Source organism: Phoca vitulina, unplaced genomic scaffold (assembly GCF_004348235.1).
Source record: "Phoca vitulina isolate PV1807 unplaced genomic scaffold, GSC_HSeal_1.0 scaffold82, whole genome shotgun sequence".
Taxonomy (NCBI): Eukaryota; Metazoa; Chordata; class Mammalia; order Carnivora; family Phocidae; genus Phoca; species Phoca vitulina.
Genome location: NW_022589785.1, coordinates 4,038,473 through 4,052,239, shown reverse-complemented (window position 1 = coordinate 4,052,239; position 13,767 = coordinate 4,038,473). Strand labels below are relative to the sequence as shown.

Sequence of the window (13,767 nt, the reverse complement as noted above, 5' to 3'; positions counted from 1 at the left end):
TTAACCCAGGTGCCCTGGGACTTTTTTTTTTTTTTTTTTTTTTTTAAAGATTTATTTATCCATCTTAGAGAGAGAGAGAGAATGAGCGAGAGAGAGCCAAGCAGAAAGGGCAGGGAGAGAGAATCTCAAGCAGACCCAGAGACCAGCACAGAGCCAGACTCAGGGCTAGATCTCATCACCCTGAGATCATGACCTGAGCCCAAACCAAGAGTCCCAAGCTCAACCGACTGTGCTACCCAGGCGCCCCTGTTTGTGAGACTTTAAAACAGACGTCCTATCTATAGGACACCTATATTCAAATTTAAAATGCACAAACCCTTTGACCATATAAGCCCACTTTTAGGAATTTAGCCTATGGAAATAATAGCACAATTGTATAAAAAAAAGTCCAAAGGAATTCATGACAGCACTGTTTTAAGAGAAAAATTGAAATGTCCATTAACAGGGAATTGTTGTAAATTATAATGCATCCATATCACAGAACAGTAAATAACCATTAACAGAACATCAATTTGACATGGAAAGTTGTTCTTTTTGAAGTATTCAGTAGATAATGCATAAGAAAAAAGGAAAATAGCAAACATTACTCTAAATGGGATCATGGGTTATCTCTACTTTATTCTCCTGAGTTATCTCAATTCTTGTTTTTTTGTATGATTCCCCGCCCCGCCCCCCCCCCCCCCCCGGCACTGAATATGTACTTGTAGCTTTCACAATCTGAAGTAACAATTTCAGGGGCGCCTGGGTGGCTCAGTCAGATGGGCGTCTTGCCATCAGTTCAGGTCCTGATCCCGGGACCCTGAGATGGAGTCCTGCATTGGGCTCTCTGTTCAGCGGGTAGTCTGCTTCTCCCTCTCCTTCTTCCTCTGTGCTCTCTCCCCCTCTCTCGCTCTCTCTCAAATAAACAAAATCTTTTAAAAAATAAATCACCACACTGTTATCTTTACCCTATGATGTTGCCACCTGCCATTTAGAAAACATAGCCCTAAACTTCACACAGAATGTACTAAACTCCTTCTACCACCACTCCAACACAATAAAATGGGTGAAATCTAGCAAATCTATTCCAAGTGCAAATTGTGAGACTTCCCAGATCCCTCTCTGAAGTTTCTACCACACTGTGATGATTCCTTGGTTTTTGCTTTTTGGGGTTTGTTTTGTTTTTTGGGTGTTTTTTTTTTTTTAAAGATTTTATTTATTTATTTGAGAGAGAGAGAATGAGAGAGAGCGAGTACATGAGAGGGGGGAGGGTCAGAGGAAGAAGCAGACTCCCTGCTGAGCAGGGAGCCCGATGCAGGACTCAATCCAGGGACTCCAGGATCATGACCTGAGCCGAAGGCAGTCGCTTAACCAACTGAGCCACCCAGGCGCCCCTTTTTTTAATATTTAAGTACTCTGCACCCAGCGTGGGGCCCGAACTCACGACCCCGCGATCAAGAGTTTCATGCTCTTCCACCTGAGCCAGTCAGGTGCCCCAGTGACTATTCCTATTGGCATACAGGATGCAAGTGCTGAAAGGTTTCTCTAGGCTGAGTACAGTAGAAATCTTTTCTGTTGCCATATTAGCGACATTAGTAAATTCTACACTTGACAACATGTAATAGGTTTACCACTGCTCCAAAAGCCAACTCTTCCAAGAAAATAAAATAGGATTCTAATATAGTATCATACCCTTACATTTTTTAATTGCTTTTCATATACACCATTCCATTTGATCCTCCCTGACAAACTGAGATAAATAAAAATAAAGTGTTATTCTTCCTTTTATTAACGAGGGAACTGAAGCTCAGAGCGCTTACGTGGCTTGCCAGAAACAACACAGCTAACAAGGAACACAACTCAGGCTTGAACCCAGGACTTACCTGTCTACCCATTCTCATGCTACAATTTTCATTGTGAATATCTGATACAAACATGAACTTAAAAAGTATATTAAGTTTCTAGATATGAGGGGCACTTGGCTGGCTCAGTCGGTATAGCATGCCACTCTAGATCCCAGGATTGTGAGTCAGAGCCCCACACTGGGTATAGAGTTTAATAAAAAATATATTTTTTTAATTTCTAGATACAAAAGTGAAAATGAATGCATATCAATACGGTATAAAAATAAAGATTAAAAACAGCAATGGATGTTAATTTTGGTAGCCTCTAAAATTATTAGGAATTCTAGTTCAATCCAATATGGATTTGATCCCATACTGTGTCTTAAGTGAACGTTTCACTGATTATAAAATTACATATAAATTTACCATAGAAAATTACAGAATTGGGTGGTCTGTAAGAAACAACTAGGCACATAAATTACACAAACTTCCCTAAACCATTCTTAATCTTGTGGCTTCACACTAAATTATGAAGTTCCTTATGTGAAATCTATTTTGATTTCAACACTAAGTGAATTACAACAGCATAAATGTGTTGTTTCTGCATAATACTTGCAACATGCACTCAATTTCCAGAGCACTTTTGGACAACATCTAAAATCTGTAAGCTTAGAACCCAAAAATGTTCAAAGTTTTTTTTTTTTTTTAAGGTTCATCTACCTACATAAAATGAATACCAAATAACATAATTACAAATTATTGAAGATTTGCAGAGGGGCGCCTAGCTGGCTCTGTCAGTAGAGCACATGACTGTTGATCTTGGGGTTGGGAATTCAGGCCCCATGTTGGGTATAGAGCTTACTTAAAAAAATAAAATATTTCTTTAAAAAAAAAAAAAAGATTTGCAGAATCAGGCTGAAGAAACTACCTGAGACCAACAAGTATAGGCCTTTAATTGTATAGATGAGAAAACAGAGGTCCAGAGAAGTGACTTTCCTAATAGCAGTCACGTAGTCAATTAATGACACAGAATCTCTGCCAATCCACAGCCTCCCATTATTTTAAATGTCTCTGCATCTAATAAAAAGTCACTAAAAAGGGCCCCGACACCTAAAAAAAATTAAGACACATTCAAGACCCAAAAACTGGGGGCCAGGATAGTTTACAATGACAGTCCTAGGAGAAAAAAAAAAAGCTTGTTTTCCAAAGATGTTATTTTTAAGTAATCTACACCCAACATGGGGGCTCAAACAACCCTGAGATCAAGAATCACATACTCTACCAACTGAACCAGCCAGGAGCCCCTAGAATATAGAACCTCTTAAAGGAATCCCAAAGTTCTAAACCACATAAGCTAAAAACTGGCTCTTTAATCCAATACAAGGTATCAAGTGGCTTTTTTTTTTTTTTTTAAGATTTTACTTATTCAAGAGCGAGAAAGCACACACGCAGGGGGAGGGGCAGAGGGACAAGCAGAGTCCCCGCTGAGTGGGGAGCCCTATGCGGGGCTGGACCCCAGGACTCTGAGATCATGACCTGAGCTGAAGTCAGACGCTTAACCAACTGAGCCACCCAGGCGCCCCTCAAGTAGCTTTTAATAACTAACGTTATCAACCACAACTTTTTCCCCCCATCTCAATACTATTCATTTGCTCAACAGATATCTGGGAGCACAGTATATGCTGTGGGAACTATGCTAGACACTGGAGACACCAAGAAAACAAAACAGCCTCTGGCTCTCAAATTGGACAACTGGATACACGTCTCTAAACTATTACTCCATGATTTGACAGGATATTTACCAAACTCCTTCACTACTCTACATAACTTTAACATTTTCTGCCGATTCTTCCAAACTTATAACAAACCTCACCACACCCCCTCTGCAACATGAATACTTCTTGGGTAATTCACCATTCCACTTTACCACAGAAGGTGTTAACCAGAACTACAACAGATTTAAAAACTGACTTTACCACTCCTCATGGCCTGGGGCAAATTTCAAGAACTTTTCATAATCCACAATAAACCTTCCTGGTGCACAACCCTCATCTCAGATGACTGCTAACCCACCCACCCTACCCTCACTTTACTAGAAACCTGAGTCAGATGGTTTAGGAGCAAGCATGTTGAGATGTTGGGAAACACCTTCCATGGACCCCTTTGTGATCCAGAAGTAGACTTACTGCCTCTCCCTCTCCTTTTCATTCCTCTAGATCCTTTTATATATCTCTAGATATACCTCCAGTCAAGCAGCATCTAATTTTATCAAGTGTGTTCCCAAAGACTTACACGAATAACTTCTAGCAACAAACCTAATTCCCCTACCTAAATCCATTATATTTTAAGAGATGCTCAATTTTCAGTTTTAAATTTCTTAGGCTTCCCCTTCTTCCCTACCTCTCAAATTCTTAAAGCTCTATAAAGAACTAAAAGCACTCTCAGAAGTCATAATTAATGGGAACCTTATGGAATACCAAAGGTGACCTAAAGCTGACTTTCACAGGTTCACAAACCTGGCTGACCAGAACCACTCAGGGAGCTTCGTCAGGATGGATTCCCAGGCCCCACCCTCAGAGATTTTAATTCACCAGGTCCTCCTGCATGGAGTTCAGGAACCAGGATTTAAGGCAGTCCATACTATTTCTGATGATCGTATTTAGGTAACTACTGAACTAAAGAACCTGGCCTACAAGCTGAGAAACATGGGTTCTCCTGTGGCTTGCTATTAACTACAAGTGGGGCTGCACCACTGTGTTGGTCACTTGAACTGCTCTGGGTCACCTGAAAATGAGGGAGGTAATTAGAGCTGAAAGAGGCCTTCATAGGCAGCCAATCTAAAATTCTAGAACCCTCCAAATTTAGTTTAATATCACACATTGTACTGGGCTTACTCAAAACTGTGTCATTCTGGGGGCGCCTGAGTGGCTCAGTCATTAAGCGTCTGCCTTTGGCTCAGGTCATGATTCCAGGGTCCTGGGATGGAGCCCCGCTTCGGGTTCCCTGTTCCGTGGGAAGCCTGCTTCTCTCTCTCCCACTCCCCCTGCTTGTGTTCCCTCTCTCGCTGTGTCTCTCTCTGTCAAATAAAATCTTTAAAACAAACAAAAACAAACAAAAAAAAACCGTCATTCTGTAAGCTCTTCTACCCACTCAAGTCATAGGCCCTAGAAGGGAAGACTTTTTGCATGCCACCAACCCACCTTACTTGGGTCTCCCAGCAAAAATAACACAGATCATGTCTCTGGCCCTACAGAAACAGCCTTTAAAAAGGAAAAAGTCCCTGTCACCTCTTCATGTTCAAATCACAAACGTTTTGCATAAAAAAATCATCTCATGTAATTCAACCCAAGCCTTCGATAGCATCACCATCCACATTGTGAGAATAGCTGAACCTCAACTAGAAGAGTATGCATTTCTTTTCCTTTTGAAAAATTAGATTGTCAGATAAACAAAGTGGATGTCAAGATATTCAACCAGTCAAGAATTAAGGCCTCTAACTGGAGAAGACACCTGCACATCAATAGCTAACCGAAGACCAAGTGCAAAACTCAAACGAGATTATCAGACCCCAGAGAAGTTGATTAAAGTGCCGTAAAACTGACCCCATTATTTTGAGGTAAGTTTTCCAGCCCAAAGTACAGCAAGTAATATTATCGCCAAGGGTCCTAAGCAGCACAATTTCCACCTGAGAAGTGGAGCTGTTTCACCAGTGTTCCCTGAACTCTCAACCGCCTCCGAACCATCCTTCCCACCCAAGTACTACCAGGTCAGGAGGATGCCCGGCTGCACAGTCGGCCACTCCTCCTTCCCACAAGTCCCGGGCCCTCACCGCTCGCCCCGGGGGCTCTGCTGGCCCCCGACCTCCGTCCTCTCGCCACCGTGGACTCCCACAGACCCGGTCGGGAGCGAGGGAGGCACACTCACCTCCCGGGGTCCGCGGGCACTTGTCCGGACGCTCCGGGGGCAGCACTTCACAACCCCAGCCCCATGGGCCCGTCCCTGCCAGGTCCGGGATAGCTGCCTGGGCCCGGGACCCCGCCTCCCCCGCGCTGAGGGTCCGGGCCGAGCCCGGCCGCTGCGCTCCCACTCCCCACGCCTCCCCCTGGCGGCCGCGGCCGCCACCCAGGACACCCCTCCCCGGGCCACGCACGCTGTCCCCTGCCCCCCGCGGGCCGCCGCCTCCTCAGAGGGTGACAGCCACTGCGCCGGGGCCGAGACCGGCCCCTCCTCCAGCCCCTCCTCACCCCCGGAGGAAGGGGGGGGGGCGTTCTTACCGGGCGGCAGGGCATGGCGAGGCCCGCCACGGCACGGCCTCCTCCGCCACCCCACTAGGCTCCCAGCCAGGGCCGGCGGGGGCCAGCGCCTGAGCCGCTGGAGCGTCTCGTCCGGCTGCTCCTCCGCTGCCGCCGCCGCCTTCTCACAACCACAACAACATGGCGGCAGCGGCCACACAGAGCGCGCTCCCGACGCCGAGCCGGGCCGCGAGCGGGGGCGCGCGCGCACGCTAGGGCCCTCAGTCCGCGGTCGGGGAAAAGAAGGCAGGCCCTCGCGGGTTGGGCAGAGGCGGGGCCCGGGTCGATGGCCACGCCCCGGTGGTGGGCGGGGCTCCACACCAGCAGAATGCCCTCCGCGGGAAAGGCTGGCAGAGAAGCTCGAGTGGAGAAGGAATTAGAAACAGGTGGGCAACAGGCAAGGAAGAAAACCAATGGTGGTCCTAAGATTTGGGGGAGGCATCTTTTCCCTGCCCTATAGCCCTGAGCAAGACAAAGGCTCACTCTACTTAACCAGTAAAATAGAATAGTAGTAGTATCTTTCACCTGTAGTTACGGTGAGGCTAAAACTAATTTAATATAACGCATATAAGTACTGCGTGCTCAAGGCTCTCAGAATACAATTTCAAACTGCTTCAGCTGAACCTCGGCTGGAAGAAATGAGTTTTCAAACAAACAAAAACTGTACCCTATCCACAATAGCCTGCATACGAATTCTACAAGCCAGAATGGAATTATTTTAGGCCCTTAACAGATTAACCTGTTCAGAGTTGCATTTCAACAATATACCCTTGACTTTTCTGGAAAATAGCTAAGAGAACCAGTCAAATGAAATCTGTGTTTGCATTTGTTCTATTTTTTTCCCACAGCACTCTGCAATTATTTATCCATCTTTCATGTTTATTGTGTTTCTATCCCATTCCAATGTAAAAGCTACTTTAAGATAAAATTCTTGTTTTGTTCATCACTTTATCCCCAGCACCTGGAACTGCCCATGGCAAGTAGACAATTTTTTTTTTTTTTTTTACGATTTTCTTTATTAGAGAGCGCGAGTGCGCAAGAGAGCGCATGCTTGGGGGGGGGCAGAGGGAGAGGGAGAAGCGGACTCCCCTCTGAACAGGGAGCCCATGCGGGGCTGGATGCCAGGACCCTGAGATCATGCCCTGAGCCAAAGGCAAGACGCTTAACCGACTGAGCCACCTGGGCGCCCTCAAATTTCTTAATTAACAGCTAATATTTAGTTATACAATTCATCTAATTGAATCTTCACAGCTTTAATAGGCAGATACTATTACCTCCATTTTACATATCAAGAAACTGCAGCCCAGAATAAGATGCACTAAAACAAAATTCAAACCCAACCCCAACTGACAACAGAAATTATGCTACCAGCCACTGGACTGTATTGCCCACTTCATGAATTGTCGCCTGAAACAGAATCCCAAGTAAAAAATCACATTAGAGTTCAAAGTTAGGAAATGCTTTGCTGTACTCCCACAGAATCAGGTATGCTTCCTTTTTGATAATTAATTAGTATTATGCAGCTAATTGTGTATCTTTTCACCTTGGCTTCCCAAAAGCCCAAGGCTAAATCTGAAGTTCAGTGGTAGGTAGCCTACTGTTGGCCCTTCCGGTCCGCATATTAACTGTGGTTTTCTCTCCCACCTCAACTTTGCACTTTTATTTATATTTTACTGTCCTGATTTCCCCTTTCCGTTATATGATTATATCCTTTACCGAGAGAGGAAATAGTAGGTACATAGATGAATGACAAACAAACAAAAACACAGCTTTCCCCCCTGTTTTTCCTATTGTCTGACAAAGTAAGACTCCCATCATGTTCGTCCCTTCGATGCGCATATCCGGCTACCCGGGCCTCCGCTCAGGCAGAGACTGAAGGATGGGTTTCCATAGTCGGTTGGCCTCTGATTGGATTGAAGCTAACACCTGACTCCAGGACAGTCTGCCCATAGGCTGGCTAGCTTCCAATGAGGTGGCTAGGGGCAAAGATTCAGCCAATGCAACAGCTCCCCTGCAATCCTCAGGGAAAGAGGGGCTCGTTGGCATACTACTTAGTCTTCTGTTTTAGGCAGAGTATCATCGATATTTGCCTTTTAACTTGGGTTAAGGAATTTTAAGCTGAGTCCTCAACTAGTACATGGAAGGAGTTTCTCTGTGCCCATGAAATCGCTATTTGTGTCTCCTCGTTCTCATAATAGCTAACATGGATTGAATCTTAAGATGTGCTGACGCTATGTGAGCGCTTTACATGTATATCTAATGTAATCTTAACAACCCTAAGCACAGGTATTGTTATTCTACCTGATTTTACACAGAAGGCAGTATAAAAGCCAGAATTTGAACCCAATTTGATTCCGAAAGCATGCTTTTAAACTTCATCTACACGTCATCCCCCACTGCTGCCCACCTGCTTATCATTAAGCAAACTTTCGTAAATTGTCTTTAAATAAGAAAGAGAAAACTGCTGCGTGGCCTTGAGCACTCACTTCAAAGAGAAAGACCTAAAAAAGAAAAACAATGTAAAGAAAACTGGTTTGGATCTAAAGATAAATTTGAATCCTGGCCCCTCCACATACTTGTTCTTTTCTATGCCTCAGTTTCCTCGTTGGCCCTGTGGGGTCCTAATCACTATTCGGCTCACCTCACAGAGGTGTGTAAGGGTTCTTTAAGGTAATGAGTTTGAAAACTTTTTGTAATTTACGAAAAGCCAAACCAGTGGATGGGATTCCTCTTGGGCTTTGGCTTAAGACAAAGCCTTAAACTTTGTGCAGTGAGTCAAGAAAAGAGAGAGAAAACCGATCCAGGCTCAGTGAGGGCTTCTCACTGCCCTATTTCTCATGTGAGGCGCCCTCCTCTACCCGCCTGACCTTCCTCCCCTCCTCCTGCTCCCCTTCAGCCTCCTTCCCCCCCCTGCTATCTTCAAAGCTGAAAATGTTCTTCCAGCTGTTCAGGGACTCTCTGAAGTAGCCTAAGACAGATGGAAAGGTTGATTGATAGAGGTCTCCTGAGGTCACAAAGGGCCCCTGAAAGGCAGGAGTCCCTCAAGTCCCCCAAATGCAGCCTTTCCAAAGCTAGATCCTGCTGCTTAATGATAAAAGTCACTTCCCCTTCAGTGAGCTCTTTGTGTGGATTATCCGACTCTTATAACTCCAGCATCTCTTTGGCCTCCCCACCCACCTGGGGGTCTCAGATTTTGAGGAACTGCTTGCCCAGAGTCAGCTAGAAACTAGAATTGAACTCACGTTTATGTGATTCAACATCTCCTGGGATTTTCCAGTGACCACACTGTACCCTGAGAGCTGGGGTGGGTCAGCTCAATGACAATTCAGCATAGAGCAGTGGTCTTCAAAGTGTGGCTCACGAGTCTTTGGGGAGTCCTGAGGTTTTTCAGGGGCCCATATGGGTCAAAATTATTTTAACAATAAGAAACGGGGCACCTGGGTGGCTCAGTCGTTAAGCGTCTGCCTTCGGCTCAGGTCATGATCTCAGGGTCCTGGGATCAAGCCCCGCATCAGGCTCCCTGCTCTGTGGGAAGCCTGCTTCTCCCTCTTCCACTCCCCCTGCTTGTGTTCCCTCTCTCGCTGTGTCTCTTTCTGTCAAATAAATAAATAAATAATCTTAAAAAAAAAAAAAAGAAATAATTTACCTTTTTTAAACCATGATGCCATTTGCACTGATGATGCAAAAGCAGTGGTGGTAAGATTGCTGGCACAAATCAAGGCAGTGGTACCACCTGTATTAGGAGCAATTGTAGTCTTCACTTAATGTGCACTGGTAGTAAACAAAATGCCAGTTTCACTTAAGAATATCCTCAAGGGGTGCCTGGCTGGCTCAGTCGGTACAGTATGAGAATCTTGTTCTTGCGGTTTTAAGTTAGAGCCCCACCTTGGGTGTAGAGATTACTTAAAAATAAAATCATAAAAAAAAAGAATATCTTTGAGAAAGCAGTAAAAAAAGATCTAATTTTATTAACTCTAGACCTTTGAATATAAGTCTTTTTAATATCCTCTATGATGAAATGGAAATTACACATAAAGCACTTTCTAAACTTTTTATTGAAGTAAAATTCACATAACATAAAATCAACCATTTTCAAGTGACCAGTTCTGGGGGTCCTGGCTGGCTCAATTGGTGGAACATGCGAGTCTTGATCTCAGGTAGTGAGTTCGAGCCCCACATTGGGTGCAGAGATTACGTAAAAAGAGAGAGAGAGAAAATAAATTTAAAAAATAAAGTGACCAATTCTGTGTCATTTTTTTTAGTAATCTCTACAGGCAACATGGGGCTTGAACTCACAATTTCAAGATCAAGAGTTACACACTCGGGGCACCTGGGTGGCTCAGTCGTTAAGCATCTGCCTTTGGCTCAGGTCATGATCCCAGGGTCCTGGGATCAAGCCCCGCATTGGGCTCCCTGCTCTGTGGGAAGCCTGCTTCTCCCTCTTCCATTCCCCCTGCTTGTGTTCCCTCTCTCGCTGTCTCTCTCTGTCAAATAAATAAATAAAATCTTTAAAAAAAAAAAGAGTTACACACTCTACCAACTGAGCTCTGACCAATTCTGTGTCATTTAATACATTCACAGTGTTGTGTAACCAACACCTCTATCCAGTTCCAAAACACATTCATAACTCTAAAATAAGACCCCATACCCATTAATAAGTTACTCCCCACACATAAAGCACTCCTGCTATGTGTAGAAGTAGAATGGTTGTCACAAGGGAAAGCATTTATATGATTGTTTGAGTTGCAAGCTAAACTAGCCTCTTTTTTTTAAGGGGGGGGGGGAGTGTAAAAACCCCACTATTTTTACTTTACCTGAAAGAATGGTCAACATACAAACTAGAGTTATTTAGATTTGGGTATTTGGCAAACTTTTCTCAAAAATGTATGAAATGAGGGGTGCCTGACTGGATGGATCAGTGGAGCATGCGACTTGTGATCTTGGGGTTGTAAGTTCAAGCTCCACATTGGGTGTAGAAATTACTTAAAATCTTTTTTAAAAAATGTATGAAATGAGTTGTTACATCTATGTATGAAATAGCTGCTAGTATTTGTTACAAATAGCTGCTAGTATTTGTTACAAATGACAGCATTTGAGATTAATTAGAATTTTAGAAAAATTGAGGGGCGCCTGGGTGGCTCAGTCAGTTAAGCGTCTGCCTTCGGCTCAGGTAATGATCCCAGAGTCCTAGGATTGAGCCTCGTGTTGGGCTCCCTGCTCAGCTGGGAATCTGCTTCTCCCTCTCCCTCTGCTCCTCCCTCCTCATGGTTCTCTCCTCTCTCTCTCTCTCTCTCTCTCTCTCGCTCACTCTCAAATAAATAAATAAAATCTTAAAAAAAAAAAAGAAAATTTGAATGTTCCACTATGAATTTGACGCTTCCCAATCCCTAACATCTTTTCTACTCAGATGGGTAGTAATATTTAACGAAAGTGGATTTTTGATATTGTATAATGAACTGTGCCAACAATTCGAAGAGCTGCATAACCCAGTGAACCAATATTTTCCAAATGACCAATGCATGATGTTACCATATTACATGCATGAATAAAAAATCCATTCAAAATGCAAAATAAACCAATGGATTTTAGTGTAGCTACAAAAAAATTCATTCATGTGAATTATGCAACTAAACTTGAAGAAACTTCCAGTCATCAAGTTTTAGTGTAGTATCAAAAAAGAATCTGCTCATTTACCTGCATTGTACGAGGCTGGATTGTCCTCATGTACTTCAACTAAAACAAACTGCCACACACTGAATGCAGGAGCAGATATGAGAATGCAGAATTTTTCTATTAAGTCAAGCTTTAAGGAGACCTGCAACTGTGTAAACAATGCCATTCTTCTCACTAAAATGTTTGTTTTGGAAAACATAATTTAGTTATTTTTCATAAAGATATATTATTTATGTATTTAGGTCATGGGTTTACAATATTACTTTTTAAATCATGCTTATTTTTTTATTCATTTAAAAAAATTTTTAAGTAAGTTCTACACCCAATGTGGGGTTGAAACTCACGACCCTAAGATCAAGAATTGCACGCTCTGGGCGCCTGGGTGGCTCAGTTGGTTAAGCAACTGCCTTCGGCTCAGGTCATGATCCTGGAGTCCCGGGATCGAGTCCCACATCGGGCTCCCTGCTGAGCAGGGAGTCTGCTTCTCCCTCTGACCCTCTTCCCTCTCGTGCTCTCTATCTCTCATCCTCTCTCTCTCAAATAAATAAATAAAATCTAAAAAAAAAAAAAAAGAATCACACGCTGTACTAACTGAGCAGGCCAGGCACCCCTAAATCATGCTATTTTTGTAAATTAATATATAACTTAATATCTTGTCAGTTTTAATTCCTAACAAGATAAATATCAATTGACATAACTTACATAAACAAAATCTCTTTAGGGTCTTCAATAATTTTAAAGAAACTAACAAGTTTGAGAACCACAAAGATAGAGTATTCATTGGTATTTCTCAAATGCAAAGGCATTTTTAGTTCATACTTGGATTTTTTTGTTTAAATAGCTATTTAATATATATGGTAAAATATAGCCAACCAAATTCAGTTATCACAGGTATCGTTGCTTAGGATGAGGCTAAATTTATTTATATAAAATGATGAACTGATTTAAGGAAAAATATGAAGTGTTAAAAGAAGAAACAAGCCCAGAATGAAGTCATTTGCCCCACACAACAGAAAACCAAGACTTCGTTACAGCTTCAGCCTCTCCCAGGAATGTGACCTTTTATTTATTTTCTGTTTTTTTGGTGCCAAAACCAAAATTGAACAGAAATGTTACTTTTTTTTTTAAAGTAAGCTCTACACCCAATGTGGTGCTTGAACCCATGACCCAGAGATCAATAGTCGCATGGTCTACAGACTGAGCCAGCCAGGTGCCCCAGGAACATGACCTTTTAAAAGATTTATTTATTTATTTCAGGGGGAGGGTGGAAAGAACATGCGGGGCGCGGGGGAACGGGAAGCAGACTCCCCACTGATCGGGGGGCCTACCCAATCTCCCAACCAGAAGATCATGACTGGAGCTGAAACCAAGAGTTGCATACTTGACCGACTGAGCCACCCAGGCGCCCAAACATGACCTTTTAAAAGTCTGAAAAGTTCTTAACAGCACTACTGAAGTAATCTGCATAGTAAAAACCCTGCATTCCCTTCCTCGAAAAAGACTTTGTCCTGGCCAAGCAATCTTTTCTTTTGCTAATAACTTCCTTGCCCCACCCTCCTTCCTATAAAAACTTTCCATCTTGTACAGTTCCTCTGAGCACCTCTCTCCTTGCTAAAGAAGGGCTGCTTCCCAATTCATGAATTGCTTAATAAAGCCAATTGGATCTTCAAATTTACTCGGTTGAATTTTGTTTTTTAACAATGGTAAATATTAGTACAAAGCTGATTGTGTCAAAAATTCATGAGGCTATGGGGCCCCTGGGTGGTTCAGTCAGTTAGACTCTTGGTCCAGCTCAGGTCATGATCTCAGGGTCGTGAGATGGAGCCCTTATGTCTGGCTCTATGTTCAGCTTGGAGTCTGCTTGAGATTCTCTCCCTCTCCCTCCTATTCTGCCCCTCCCCCTGCTCGCATGCATGCTCTCTCACTCTCTCGCTCTCTCTCTCTCAAAGAAATAAGTAAAATGCTTAAAAAATTCATGA

General features: G+C 43.4%; 1 protein-coding gene across 10 annotated transcripts in view; it reads right to left on the bottom strand.

Moving 5' to 3' along the window:
• The window catches only part of MTMR3 (myotubularin related protein 3), a 138,397-nt gene extending 132,043 nt beyond the window's left edge, over window positions 1-6,354 (bottom strand). For 5 of the 10 annotated variants that reach the window (XM_032395205.1, XM_032395203.1, XM_032395204.1 and 2 more), the window contains exon 1: window positions 6,098-6,352. The gene's annotated coding sequence lies outside the window, so the exon portion shown is untranslated. Of the gene's footprint in view, window positions 1-6,097 lie in introns of all 10 variants that reach the window. The other 5 variants (XM_032395201.1, XM_032395200.1, XM_032395202.1 and 2 more) reach the window with 3 other exon arrangements.
• Window positions 6,355-13,767: the final 7,413 nt, after the last annotated feature.